This window comes from Schistocerca cancellata, chromosome 2 (assembly GCF_023864275.1).
Source record: "Schistocerca cancellata isolate TAMUIC-IGC-003103 chromosome 2, iqSchCanc2.1, whole genome shotgun sequence".
In the NCBI taxonomy this organism is placed as follows: Eukaryota; Metazoa; Arthropoda; class Insecta; order Orthoptera; family Acrididae; genus Schistocerca; species Schistocerca cancellata.
Window position 1 is genome coordinate 355,512,348 of NC_064627.1, and position 15,302 is coordinate 355,527,649.

The 15,302-nt window shown below is 41.7% G+C and overlaps 1 protein-coding gene and 1 non-coding gene across 2 annotated transcripts in view; one reads left to right on the forward strand and one right to left on the reverse strand.

Annotated features, from left to right (window-relative positions):
• Positions 1-15,302, reverse strand: part of LOC126154050 (kelch-like protein 10) — a 199,706-nt gene that overhangs the window by 46,499 nt on the left and 137,905 nt on the right. The window lies entirely within an intron of this gene.
• On the forward strand, positions 14,513-14,584 carry Trnah-gug (transfer RNA histidin (anticodon GUG)). Its single transcript has one exon. It is a non-coding gene; the product is annotated as a tRNA-His (tRNA).

Sequence of the window (15,302 nt, forward strand, 5' to 3'; positions counted from 1 at the left end):
CTTTAGAGTCAAAAAATCATGAAAAACATACTCTGTGAACATGAAACCTTGTCATATCTTATGTTATAGGTTTGCCTCATAGCGTCAGCAGTTGCGAACGTCATCACAGTAACAAATGTGTTAAGTGTGTACTGACACTAGCCGCAGTCACAAGGAAACTAACGGCTCGATCAGCTGATCTCAGTTTACACAATACATCCAGCGATAATCATTCAGCGATGTCAAAGAAATCAGGTAATCGATCATAACGGAAGATGGAAGTCAGCGAAAACACATACATGTTACATCTGTGTACGATATTGTAGATATTTAGCAGAATTCTTGTAAATTGCTGTATTAACATATTGGTCTTTAAAAACTGTGCGTAATAATCAAGGTCACTTGTCAGCGAATATTAGCTGAAAAATAATTTATAAAAGTGAAACTTTTTAAGCGTTTTAATGCAAATGAGAATTTGTATGTACCGTCATTTAGATAACGCAGTAGCTCTCTGGAGGTTCATAATGAGATTTCAAATGAATGGACCGATAGGCCTATCTCAAAATATTGAGATATACAAAGATGGACCACATAATTCCTGACGTTTTATAAATGGATCGAAGGCTACAAATGACATTACAGTCAAATGGAAAATGTAAATAAAATGCCGGAAGTCTTACCATTCGTAACTTTTTATCTGTGGGGATTAAAACAGTTATGCGTGAAATATAAAACAACTTAATTCCTCTATGGAATTTGATAATTTCTTAAGGAAAGGGCACAGAGATAGCAAACTGGTGGAAATCGTGCCAGATCTGTGTATGGTATCTCCGAAAGCATCGGAAAGTGGACGTAACAGCGGTACTGCCGTACTGGTCTTATCTGTTATTTCTGACTGTAGCATGCATACAAAAGCATGAAACTCCAGTTCTGTAAATTTCGACATCATCCAGCGACGATATCTATTTAGTTAACAAGAAAGCTTTGTCGGGCAAAGGAATTTGGCGTATAACCATTTCCATCTACAGGGCTTTTCATACAGTCCACTCCGTAACGTTTAACAATGTTTCCCATAAAGACAACAATCTTTTTTTCACAAGATACAGTGGCCACTCTAGGGTTTGGTGAATGATAAGTTTGCGTTATGGCTTGTTATTTCTAACGACTGGTTCCTGGGACACTCAAGTTGAAGCGACCCTCTACCTATTAGACGTCCCAAAATTAAGAATGCAGTAATTACTTCATTAGCCAAATGCCTGTCAGAAATTTCGTTAACACTGAATACATATTCCTTAAGAGCATGGGTAGTGTGGGACTTTAAACAGCACGTGCCACACTGTTACATAATCATCCAAGAAAAAAATTGTGTACATACAAGAAAATTGACTATCGTACACCTGATGGGCAATGTCCCACTAGACAGTTGGTTTTACGCAACGCTTGAATTTGTACTTCAATCTACTTATGTCGTGATGGTGTTGGTTAAAATTGTATAAAAATCTGAAAAGTGTTCTTCCCCCATAACAGGTTCATTACACGGAGTCTAGCGTTGTAGCACACGACCTGTACTGTACATGCCCGGTTCGAATTGATATGGACTAAATTTTTGTTTCCAGTATTTTCCTAGCAAGGGAGAAGAAGTAGTACCGTAATATTCCTTATCATTAGAAAGGCCAACAATGTCCCGCCTTAAATCGCAAAACTGTGCCACACAGTGAAGACGTGCGACATTGTCGGCAGTAGGATTGGGTGTCCTTAGTTGTAGCCGAGAAGAATGAACTGTGTATCGGCCCCGATTTTTGCCCTCTCACTTCTTTCCCTGTCACAAGCATTAGTAACAGTGCAAACTCAAGACAACATTTCGCAAGAACTCATCTTTCACACGACACAGATGGACACTTATCACAGTAAGCTGACAAGGGAATATGGACTCTAGCTCAATGTTTCACTGTGACACTCAAACACTCGTGAAAATAGATGAACGCGTTCGGGTTCTAACTAATGACGTTCCATTGAGATCAGAAATACAGAAATACTTACGCAATGTGTACCGATAATGTGTAATTTTATTTCTCAGAACCGTGGTCACTGGAGCCAAGAGCCAGAAATCGACTTCCGTTTTGTGCTATATCGCTTCCTGTTTCTATAGAATCAGTTTGAAGTGGACTACCTTACCTGGTATAGGATAGACCTTTCAACGTAAGTGCATATCGGTGCCGAATGTCAGAACACTTGGGGCACAAATACTATCAACACAAGGTCCCCACGTTGCACACTAGTTGGAAAGAAGGCTGTTTGCCCTAGGACTCGCTTTACCGCCGTCCTCTGCTGTAGCCACGCGGGAAACTACACGCGCGCGACCCATCTGATCCCGAATCTCCGCTGCCCGATGCCCATGACCGCTCAATTTAATCACAACGGCGCCTTCCCCTCTTCTGCTTCCCCTCTTTCCGGCAGAGCCATATGGCACCAGTCGATATATTGCTTTAATTTACACATCTAGTTCATTCGCGTATTTGTTCAGCTAGAGATAACTGCGTTTGTCAATGCATCCGTCAGAGAACGGAATTGAAGTCTGTTTGAGTCGTCGAAATGCGGAAATGAGTACTGTGACGTTTCAGTTGTGTACCATAATCTACAACACCGTCAAAAAATAAGAGCTTTTACTTGTAAGATCGTGGCGATATTGAGAGGTAATAGCATTATGGAAAATATACTACTGGCCATTAAAATTGCTACTCCAAGAAGAAATGCAGATGAGAAACGGGTATTCATTGGACAAATATATTATACTAGAACTGACATGTGATTACATTTTCACGCAATTTGGGTGCATAGATGCTGAGAAATCAGTACCCAGAACAACCACCTCTGGCAGTAATAACGGCCTTGATACGCCAGAGCATTGAGTCAAACAGAGCTTGGATGGCGTGTACAGATACAGGTGCCCATGTAGCTTCAACACGATACCACAGTTCATCAAGAGTAGTGACTGGAGTATTGTGACGAGCCAGTTGCTCGGCCACCATTGACCAGACGTTTTCAATTGGTGAGAGATCTGGAGAATGTGCTGGCCAGGGCAGCAGTTGAACATTTTCTGTATCCAGAAAGGCCGGTACAGGACCTGCAACATGCGGTCGTGCATTATCCTGCTGAAATGTATGGTTTCGCAGGGATCGAATGAATTGTATAGCCACGGGTCGTAACAAATCTGAAATGTAACGTCCACTGTTCAAAATGTCGTCAATGCGAACAAGAGGTGACCGAGACGTGTAACCAATGGCACCCCATACCATCACGCCGGGTGATACGCCAGTATGGCGATGACGAATACACGCTTCCAATGTGCGTTCACCGCGTTGTCGCCAAACACGGATGCGACCATCATGATGCTGTAAACAGAACCTGGATTCATCCGAAAAACTGACGTTTTGCCATTCATGCACCCAGGTTCGTCGTTGAGTACACCATCGCTGGCGCTCCTGTCTGTGATGCAGCGTCAAGGGTAACCGCAGCCATGGTCTCCGAGCTGATAGTCCATGCTGCTGCAAACGTCGACGAACTTTTCGTGCAGATGGTTGTTGTCTTGCAAACGTCCCCATCTGTTAACTCATGGATCGAGACGTGGCTGCACGATCCGTTACACCCATGCGGATAAGATGCCTGTCATCTCGACTGCTATTGATACGAGGCCGTTGGGATCCAGAACGACGTTCCGTATTACCCTCCTGAACCCAACGATTCCATATTCTGCTAACAGTCATTGTATCTCGACCAACGCGAGCAGCAATGTCGCGATACGATAATCCGCAAACGCGAAAGGCTACAATCCGACCTTTATCAAAGTCGGAAACATGATGGTACGCATTTCTCCTCCTTACACGAGCATCACAACAACGTTTCTCCAGGAAACGTCGGTCAACTGCTGTTTATGTATGAGAAATCGGTCGGAAACTTTCCTCATGTCAGCACGTTGTAGGTGTCGCCACCGCCGCTAACCTTGTGTGAATGCTCTGAAAAGCTAATCATTTGCATATCACAGCATCTTCTTCCTGTCGGTTAAATTTCGAGTCTGTAGCACGGAATCTTTGTGGTGTAGCAATTTTAATGTACCAGTGGTGTAAGAAACCTTGCAACATATAAAAATCGCAATAGTTGCAGGGCAAATCCACAAAGGAATCACCAGAAGAGGTTACTAGTAGGTTGAGTCATAAATGCGAGATGTGGCTATAAAATAACGAAACTGTTGCCGTAAAACATTTTATTTCAATATTTAGTTATTCACCCTCAGTATACGCACCTCCTCTGTGCCTACAACGCTCCGTGCGAGTTTACCATTAATGGAAACAGTGCTGGAACTCATCTGTGAGCTGCTTGATGATGCGAGCTGCTTTTTCTTTCACTGCCTCAACAGATTGTAAACTTGTCCCTTTTAGTGCAAATTTGAACTTGGGGAACAGACAAGAGTCACATGGTGCTAGAGGTCAGGGGAATAAAGTGGCTAACCTAACACTGGGATGCTGTACTTCATCAGAAACCTCCTATCACACAATACAGTATCAGCCGGTGCGTAGTCTTTGTGCAGAACCCATGACTTGTTCTTCCACAATTCATGTCTTTGCTTTTTCTTTTTTTCTCACGTTGTTGAACAAGAACTCCAAAGTAATAACGGTGCTCAATAGTCTGGCCTTCAGGAACCCAGTGAAGATACACAGTTCCACGAATACTGAAATCGACAATCATCATTTTGAAGCTTGATTTGCTCGTTGGAGCCTTTTTCGCTCTCGGATAAGTTGGGCCATTCCTGAGCATGGATTGCTGCTTTGTTTCTGGATCATAAGTGAAAAAGCAAGATTCATCACATTTTACCATGCTTTACAAGTAGTTAGGGTCATTTTTAGTTGTATTCGAAATGTCGGTACAAATATTTTCACGAAATTCTTTTTATTCATGAGAATTTTCGGTGCCAGTTTCGTACACGCTTTTGTTAAATTGGGAGTCTAAAATTAGCCTTAAGCATTGTTTGAAAATTTCTACTGTTTTAGCAATTGATCTGATACTCAACCGATGGTCAGATCGAATCAGATTACCTACTCTTTCAATATCTTCATCCGTTTTTTATGTTGAAGGGTGTCCCGCGTGTGAGTCATCTTCATTGTCATCTTCTGGAGCATCTCGGAAACGCTTGAACCACTCAAAACCTCGCGTACGTGATATACTGTACTAGCAATTCACTTCTTTTATTAACAGATAGGTCTCAGCAGCAGTTTTTCCAAGTTTCATGAGGAACTTCACGACAATTCGTCGCTCCATCATTTTTCCGACAAAACAAAATAACAGCTCTCACATAAACTAAGGCCAAGGCCACATTGATTTGTCTGCAGACACCAGAGATGCCGTATTTGAGTGGGAAAGCTTCACACTTCACGCAATTGGTCGTTCATCTTTGGTGCATGCGTTCTTACTCTGTGACAGCACTAGTTTTATAGCCAAAACTCGTATCTCAGATTAATACATTACAGTAACACACTTCATTTCCTGGTATAATTTATGACTTCTCAAGATGAAACTACCCGAACCGTGGCAAAAATTATAAATCATATCAGCTGCCACTTCCATTGCCGTGGATTTTATCCTCCTGTTTATGACTAATCCACCACAATATCTCATCATTTGACACTAAACTTACCCGCATCCTCGCACTTACCAAATGCCACAAGAACGTCTGCAACAGACTAAAACTACTACCTGACTGAACTTGAGAATTACGTTAGTTCATGATCTATAGCTGTAAAACCATAAACTATTTTGTTCATATTTTTGTCAACTTCAGCAGGACTTCTTCAATAAATTTATAACTTTCATCTCAAATTTGAATGCTCAACATAATGTTTTGTTTTCTGCGTGCAGTTACTCACTGCAACACGAGGCCACCGGCAGCTCGTCCGATTCCTCCGTCTCCTCACCCTCGTGGCACGCGTGTGTGTTTACCTTACTATCCGGCTTCCTAAAGTTTAATCCTAGTACTCAGCTGCACCGTATCACCACAACCCCCCCACCAACATTCTCACAATCCCCATATTTTCTACCAATAAAACTGCCATCTTCCACAAACACACCATTCTAAATGTCATGACGTTTACTCATACTACCAGATATAACGGATCCTCCATTCCTTTTTCCTCATTATGACTCCGCTTCTCTCGTTCCAAATGCTATTGCTAAACTCTGTGTCCACTGCAGAACTATCCAATCCCATACATACGTAACTCTGCGTAGCATCCACACCTCCATCCGATACACTCACTCTACTTTTATTCCATACCTCAGCCTCCAAATTATTGTAAACTATCTCTCTGGTGCCGACTGTCCATATAAAAAGGAAAGGCGCTCCTTTCCTGACTGCAGGTGGAAGGCAGCCGCGATACTAGGAGGGGGAAGGGGACGAATCGATCGCTCCGGCCGCCTTTAACTCTCGGGAAAAATCCCCAGTACTCAATGCTATAGCAAGACAAGTGGACCTGGAGCCGCCCTGGAGGGACTGAAACGAAGAAAATTCCACGTTCCTGCCTGGGACTGAACCGGGTATCTCCAGAGCATGAGTCTAACGCTCTACCTGCTAGAACACCACGGCCACGGGTTTTCCATATAATAACAAAAAGGCCCGGATAAGTGCGAGTAAGACACGTGCACCAAGGGTTCTTTATAAAGTTCATTATGTGTGTATACACGGTGTTACAAAAAGGTACGGCCGAACTTTCTGAAAACATTCCTCACACACAAATAAAGAAAATACGTTATGTGGACATGTCTCCGGAAACGCTTAATTTCCATGTTAGAGCTCATTTTAGTTTCCTCAGTATGTACTGTACTTCCTCGATTCACCGCCAGTTGGCCCAATTGAAGGAAGGTAATGTTGACTTTGGTGCTTGTGTTGACATGCGACTCATTGCTCTACAGTACTAGCATCAAGCACATCAGTACGTAGCATCAACAGATTAGTGTTCATCACGAACGTGGTTTTTCAGTCAATGCAATGTTTACAAATGCGGAGTTGGCAGATGCTCATTTGATGTATGGATTAGCATGGGGCAATAGCCGTGGCGCGGTACGTTTGTATCGAGACAGATTTCCAGAACGAAGGTGTCCCGACAGGAAGACGTTCGAAGCAATTGATCGGCGTCTTAGGGAGCACGGAACATTCCAGCCTATGACTCGCGACTGGGGAAGACCTAGAACGACGAGGACTCCTGCAATGGACGAGGCAATTCTTCGTGCAGTTGACGATAACCCTAATGTCAGCGTCAGAGCAGTTGCTGCTGTACAAGGTAACGTTGACCACGTCACTGTATGGAGAGTGCTACGGGAGAACCAGTTGTTTCCGTACCATGTACAGCGTGTGCAGGCACTATCAGCGGCTGATTGGTCTCCACGGTTATATTTCTGCGAATGGTTCATCCAACAATGTGTCAATACTCATTTCAGTGCAAATGTTCTCTTTACGGATGAGGCTTCATTCCAACGTGATCAAATTGTAAATTTTCACAATCAACATGTGTGGGCTGACGAAAATCCGCACGCAATTGTGCAATCACGTCATCAACACAGATTTTCTGTGAACTTTTGGACAGGCATTGTTGGTGATGTCTTGATTCGGCCCCATATTCTTCCAACTACGGTCAATGGAGCACGTTATCATGATTTCATACGGGATACTCTACCTGTGCTGCTAGAACATGTGCCTTTACAAGTATGTCACAACATGTGGTTCATGCACGATGGAGCTCCTGCACGTTTCAGTCGAAATGTTCGTACGCTTCTCAACAACAGATTCGGTGGCCGATGGATTGATAGAGGCGGACCAATTCCATGGCCTCCACGCTCTCCTGAGCTCAACCCTCTTGACTTTCATTTATGGGGGCATTTGAAAGCTCGTGTCTACGCAACCCCGGTACCAAATGTAGAGACTCTTCGTGCTCGTATTGTGGACGGCTGTGATACAATACGCCATTCTCCAGGGCTGCATCAGCGCATCAGGGATTCCATGCGACGGAGGGTGGATGCATGTATCCTCGCTAACGGAGGACATTTTGAACATATCCTGTAACAAAGTGTTTGAAGTCACGCTGGTACGTTCTGTTGCTGTGTGTTTCCATTCCATGATTAATGTGATTTCAAGATAAGTAATAAAATGAGCTCTAACATGGAAAGTAAGAGTTTCCGGACACATGTCCACATAACATATTTTCTTTCTTTCTGTGTGAGGAATGTTTCCTGAAAGTTTGGCCGTACGCTTTTGTAACACCCTGTATAGTTCACCCAGCCCGGGAATCGAGAATTTCAGCTTTTGCTTGTTATCGAAATCGGTACTGGCAAGATATCAAAATATGTGACATAAATGGCCGTATCTTTTGGTTTCGTTGATATAGATGTTTAAATGTTTTACACCGTCAAGAGATGGTGGACTTTAGTGACATAAATTTCAACTTGATACGTCCACCCAATCCTGCGAAAAGGGGGCTTCAATAGACAGACAGGTTGTAAGACGGATAAAATGACAAAAAAAATGATACAATTACAAATTAACAAATTTCTGTTTTTTTTTTCTTTACTTACGCTCTAAAGCCTTGTTTCTTCCCAGATTTCACGATTCTAGGTCAACGGGAAGTATCCTGTAGGTTTTGATGACTGAGTTTACAAGTGTCAAAATATGTGACGTAAACTATCGTGTCTTTTGACAACATTGACGCAGAAGCTTAAAGTTTTACATCGCAGACGGACCGTAGACGTTAGTCTGTGACATAAATTTCAGTTTGATACGTCCATCCGTTCCTGAGAAAGATTGTTCTTAACAGTCTAACACTGACGTACGGAACCCTAAAAAGGACGCATTTCCTTCCTTTTCTGCGGCTGAGACATCAAGGAAGTGTTTACTTTTTTGTTATTATTATCGTATCCTGCCAGAAACTAATGTAGAATTCAGCTGATTTTCTACACAAAACAAACAAATCAACGAATCACGTCTTAATTCTTCACAGAAGCATGGCAACTACCATCTTATAATACAGCCCTTCAGGCAAATGTCTTCATTTGACATTTAGATAAGACGTACATAATTAATTGTGTTTACATTCGTAAAAAGACGTACAGCGCAAAATTTTAAATTTTTAGCAATTTTATGTTTTTGGTAAAACGCATGATTCAAAATCTGGTGTCACATTAGCACTAACACGTCTATTTTACTCAATTACCAGCCCATATTGGTTTGGACACGTATCTTCTTAGGTTCCTTTACGGCATCGAATGGTGGATACAGCACACTGTAGATATTATGAAGATGAGCCTGCTTGAATTGGAGCGCTAGAGGAGAAATCTCAAAACTCTTGCACCTCAGGTATCCGTTTACCGCATCTAACATCAGAGTTCATCGCCAAACATTTGTAACACTGCAGTCAGAAAGCAATCAGGCGAGTAGAATTCTAGTGAAAGCACGCTACTGATAAGGTCTTGACAGATCTTAACAGATTACAAATTATGACAAACTACATTAGAATCCGACTGACTCTATACCACGGACACCGCGGGAATCGTAGTATTCACACGTACAGAATTTATTCATTGATGGAGATAAACCTTCAAACCCTACTATGAACCTTGCTGAGGTAACGATACATATAGCTGTACCGCTAGTACAACCACAGTGGAGAGATCAGACAAACCTGTGGTTCCTGAGTTGGAGCAGCAGCCTTTTCAACAGTTGCAGGAGCAATAGGGAGGATGACGATTCTTTCATTTGTCCTTGTACTTTAGCTTTTCCTATGTTGGTACTGTAAACAGCTGGAAACAGGTGCAAACTGTATTCATTCTATTTCCTGATGACTTGTAACTTTACTGTATGGGTTAAAGATGATGGAATCCTCTTGAGTGAAATATTTTTGAGGTAAAATAGTCTAGTCGGAGCGCAGAATGTTAGATGTTTTAATCGGATAGGTAGATCAGAGAATTTAAAGATGGAAGTGGAAAGGTTGTAATTAGATGTAGAAGGAATTAGTGAAGTGCGGTGGAAGGAAGAACAGGACTTCTGTTCAAGTCAGCACAGGGTTATTAACACAAAATCGATCAGAGACAATGCAAAATTAATTTTAATAATGAACTAGGAAATAGGAGGGCTGGTAAGTTACTACGAACAGCACAGGGAACGCATTATCGTTTCCAGGACGGACACGAAGCAAACACTCACCACAGCAGCACAAGTTTATATACTGTCGGCAAGTGATGAAGAGAAAAATGTGTGATGACAAACTATTAAAATACTAAGGGAGACGGAAATTTTATTGTGATGGTGAGCTGGAACGCGAAAATAGGGAAACGAGGAGACCAAAATATAGGAGGAGAACCTGAACCGCGGGAAAGAAATAAAAAGGGAAGCTGTGTGCTAGAACTTTGCGCTAATCGTAGTTTAATCATTGCTATTACTTGGTTTATGAATCATGAAAGCAGGATGTTTACGTCGAAGAGATCTGGAGACAACTGCAAGCTTCGAAGATATTATACAGGACGCTTGAATATTTTCGGTACAAAGGAAAGAAACGAGTGGAGAACAATGAAACAAGCAAAGAATCTTAATAAAACATTGCCCCGGAAGGCAATTGTTTTCCCGATACGACGTATTACGACTGAGCACATGAACACCTTGTAACGGAATTCCCTAGGATCCAAACTGAAGATATGCACCTGAGGATAAATGCATTACAACGAATGTTCCACATGCCACTGTTCATGTGAAAGCTGATTTCATGATTTCAGCACGTTTTCTCATCGATACTTGGACACGTTCAAGAAACCCAATCTGGTTCTGAATGCTTTGACAGCCATCCGCACATCCGCAGTGTGTTTCCGGAGTTCATCGACCCTTTCATCAGGGCTGGAAAACACAGAAACTTTTAAATATTCTCACAAAGAAAAATTCCAACAGTTCCAGTCCTGTGTCCTGGGAGGCTATGCTGTTGGCGATCCACGACCGATTCACTTGTCGAAGATTCGTGCTACGTATTCCAGAACAGCTACATTAAATTGTGCCTGTGCATCATCATGCATGTCCAACATAAGAATCCTTCCACCACAAGGAACGTCATCCAGAACGTGGCCTCAGACATTAACAGTGTTGTAACTTTGATATGACTGCACATGTGTATACTTCGTTTCAGAAAAAGCATTGGACCCGGACCTACGTTTAATAGGATTATTTGTTTGTTTCATTGTCCTCTACCGCCCCCTTTCGTTTGTTCCTATAATAACTGTAACATACAAAACATTTAGAGGGACAGAAATGGATTCTCTCTATTATTTAGTGGTTATAAACTGCAGATCAGAACTCAAGAAATTGCAGAAAGGTTGGAAACTGAGGAGATGGGATCCGGATGAATTGAGAGAACCAGAGGTTGTTGAGAGTTTCAAACGGAAAACGAGGCAACAATAAATTAAAATGGAGGAAAGGAATACAATAGAAGACGAATGGGTGGCCGGCCGGTGTGGCCGAGTGGTTCTAAGCGCTTCAGTCTGGATCCGCGCGACCGTTACGGTCGCAGGTTCGAATCCTGCCTCGGGCATGGATGTGTGTGATGTCCTTAAGTAGTTTAAGTAGTTCTAAGTTCTATGGGACTGATGACCTCAGATGTTAAGTCCCACCATAGTGCTCACAGCCATTTGAACGAATGGGTGACTTTCAGAGACGAAATAGAGAAAGCTGCAGAGGATCCAAGAGGCAAAAAGTTTATGAACACCATAAATCTTTGGATAACGCACCGTGAGAGGTGGCGCAGTGGTTAACAACTGCACTTGCATTCAGGAGGACGACGCTTCAAACCCACGTCCGGACATCCTGATTTAAATTTTCCGTGATTTCCCTAAATCGCTTAAGGCAAATGTTGGGATGGTTCCTTCGAAAGGACTCCGCCGCTTACCTTCTCCATTCTTCCCTAATCCGAGCTTGTGCTCCGTCTCTAATGACTTCGTTGTCGACGAGACGTTAACCATTAATCCCGTCCTCCTTCTCCTCCTTTGGATAACATGCAACGTCCTAATGAAACGAGAAAATACAAAAGTTCAGCAAATGTAGCAGGCGAAAGGGAATTCAAACGCGTAAAAAAATGAGAATGACAAAGTGAAAAATTAGAGAGCACTAACACTAGAAGCATGGATGACTAGGGGAAAAGAAGATGCCGCATAGAGAAAAATTAAAGAGAACTTAGAGAAAAGGGAAGTAACTGAATATCGAATTCAGATGGCAAGCCAGTACTAAGCAAGAAGGTAAAGTTGAGAGATTAGGGGAAATATATACAAGGAAATGAACACGAACAGTGTTATAGCAACTAAAGATAAGACGAAAAGTATGATACTGCGAGAAGAACTTGACAGATCACAGAACGACGTAAGTCGAAACAAAGTCCCTAGAATAGACGACATTCCCTCAAAGTTACTGAGATTCAAGGGAGAGCCAGCCATAACAAAACTATTGCAAGATACATGAAATAGGCGACTTCAGACTTCAACAATGGTGCCAGAATTACAATGCCAAAGAGTTAGGTTCTGAAAGGTGTGAATATTACCTACCAGATCAATAAGTCATGATTGCAAAACACCGGCAAGAAATACGTCCAGAAGAATGGAAGAATAGTAGAGGACAACCTCGGTGAAAACCAGATCGGATTCTAGAGAAATGTAGGGACGCTACGACATACATCAGAAGATTGGATAAAGAAAGGTAAGGCTACGTTTGAAATATTGGAGACTTACAGAAAGCTTTTGAGAAGGTTGACTGGGCTACACTCTTCGAAATTCTTGTTAAAGATTAAATAAGGACAAATAAAGATTATCTACAATTTGTACAGAAACGAGACTGCAGTTACACTTATAAAGATTAGAAGATCATACTACGAATTGTTCTATATGAACAGGAAGTGTGGTCGTTAAGCGTTTCACAGTATCAACATGCACACACGTAGATCTGTATACTGCAAAGATCTAGGTCATTTTTAACCTGCATGAAGATTTTATACTTGACGGACCCGTTGTTTGATATAGACGCGCGCAGTATATGCCACCGATGGTGGACTGTATGGTCGAATACGCGTCTGTCAAATAAATACTTTTGAAGTGCAGCTAATGGTGTGCATCAAGATTTCCTTTATCAAGTACGCTAAAGTAATATTATTTGTACTTGTAGTGATAATTTGGTAAGTCACACAGCAAAATTTTCACAGCGTAGACCGAACACATGAAGTCACAAACCATGTTTGTTCGCATTTCATGTTGAGCTGTGTTTAACTCTTGGAAGAATTAACTCTACACCAAGGCCCAGGGATGAACCACAGCCTATGTTTAAGCGTGTAAAATGTTAATGTCATAAAAGTTAAGTCAGTACTGTACAACACTGGAACCACCCGATATTCCGATAGGAGTCGCGAAATGCAGGGTGATCAGAAACAGTCTGAAAAGCTAAAAAGAGTGTTGCAGGATAGGATGTGTTGTAAATAATATTAAGAAATAAATTCGATACTTTGCTCTGTTTCCGAGTCAGTTAGCACTGAAGCTAGCCGATGAGGCCGTTGCGCACGCAAATTCAGGTGGCCCATCTGATACATTAGTGTCATTCGTTCTCAGTAGCGTAGATGATGGTGTACGAAGCTACTTAACCTTTGGCTTGGGTTCAGTCCTTGCTTCCCTCCCATATCCAATTTTTGCATCTCTCTGTAGTTCGGTTTTAGGAAGACAAACGAAGAATACGTTTAGCGGCACCGTCTCAGGCGTGCCGCTTGAATTTGCAGTCTCAACGGTCTGATTGGCTAACTTCAATGCTAATTAACTCGGATATTGTTCAATGTATTGATTTTTTTCTTGATAATTATTTCTCAACTCAACCAACCCTGCAACACACTCACAAGCTTTTTAGACTGTTTCTGACCACTCTGTATTTCTAGTTAGTTCGCAAAATATGTTTATATAATACAGGCCATCGTACAAACATAAATGGAGGATTATTTGGAAGTGTGAAAAGGGAATAACAGTTAACAGAAATGTCTGCAACCAGTTGTCTTTTATATTAGTAAAAAAACTTTTATTTTGCCATTATCGACTTTGAATCGCTTAGCGAGTCATCATCATCAGGTGGTACGCAGTTCTTAATGTTTGTAGCATTGCAGAGGTCTATATGAGGCTGTGGAAAGACACAAAAAATTGAAACAAGTAAGCACTGAATGCGGTGAATTATCTATAATTATTTACAGAATAATGTCGACTTTGTGGTATCCCTTACAGTTATTCGAAGTTGTATAAGAAGCTGTATAAGAAGCAAGTTAATGAAGGAACTCTTCCAAACTCGATTTCGCTGCCTCGCTCTACTGCTCGACAGAGCGGCATGTGAAAGTGTGATGACCGCCTTGTGGAGTAGCCGATGACGTCAGCAAGTAGTCCACATTCCGCGTCTCGTGATCACCGCGGGGCGGTTGCTGTTCCCTGGCACGGATAACTGTCAGCCGTGATAGTCTAGTGGTTAGGACATTGCGTTGTGGCCGCAAGAACCCAGGTTCGAATCCTGGTCACGGCAAACGGGCTGCTTTTTTTATTCCACAAAAATCTTTGTTGATCATCATCTTATACGGATTCTTGAATATGACGGTGATTTATCTTCTTCTTGGTACCGAAACTTTTATCTAAACCAACGGAATAAGAGCAACAATTTAATGCATTCTTTAATAGTAAACAGCACATAAAATGGAGTCCCTCGAAGGTGTTCGAAACAATAAATTTGTTTATATGGGGGCACACGTAATGTTGGGAAAAGGCTTATTATTATTATTATTATTATTATTATTATTATTTCTTCTTTCTTTCTTTTCTCAGACGTTATGTCTGGTCAAAAATGGAAATTGACGCGGACCTTGATCAAGCGTGACTTCCTTTTAACTGTACGGTATATATTATATTGCATTTAGGAACTTTCGGGTAATTGAACATGTATCAATAATTACGGATTTCTGTAGTTGTATATATACGTTTGGATGTAGCTGTATTGCATTGATGTACTGGTGGATATTGTGTGGTATGATTCCTGTAGTTGATAGTATAATTGGTATAATGTCAGCTTTATCCTGATGCCACATGTCCTTGACTTCCTCAGCCAGTTGGATGTATTTTTCAATTTTTTCTCCTGTTTTCTTTTGCATATTTGTTGTATTGGGTATGGATATTTCGATTAGTTGTGTTAATTTCTTCTTTTTATTGGTGAGTATGATGTCAGGTTTGTTATGTGGTGTTGTTTTATC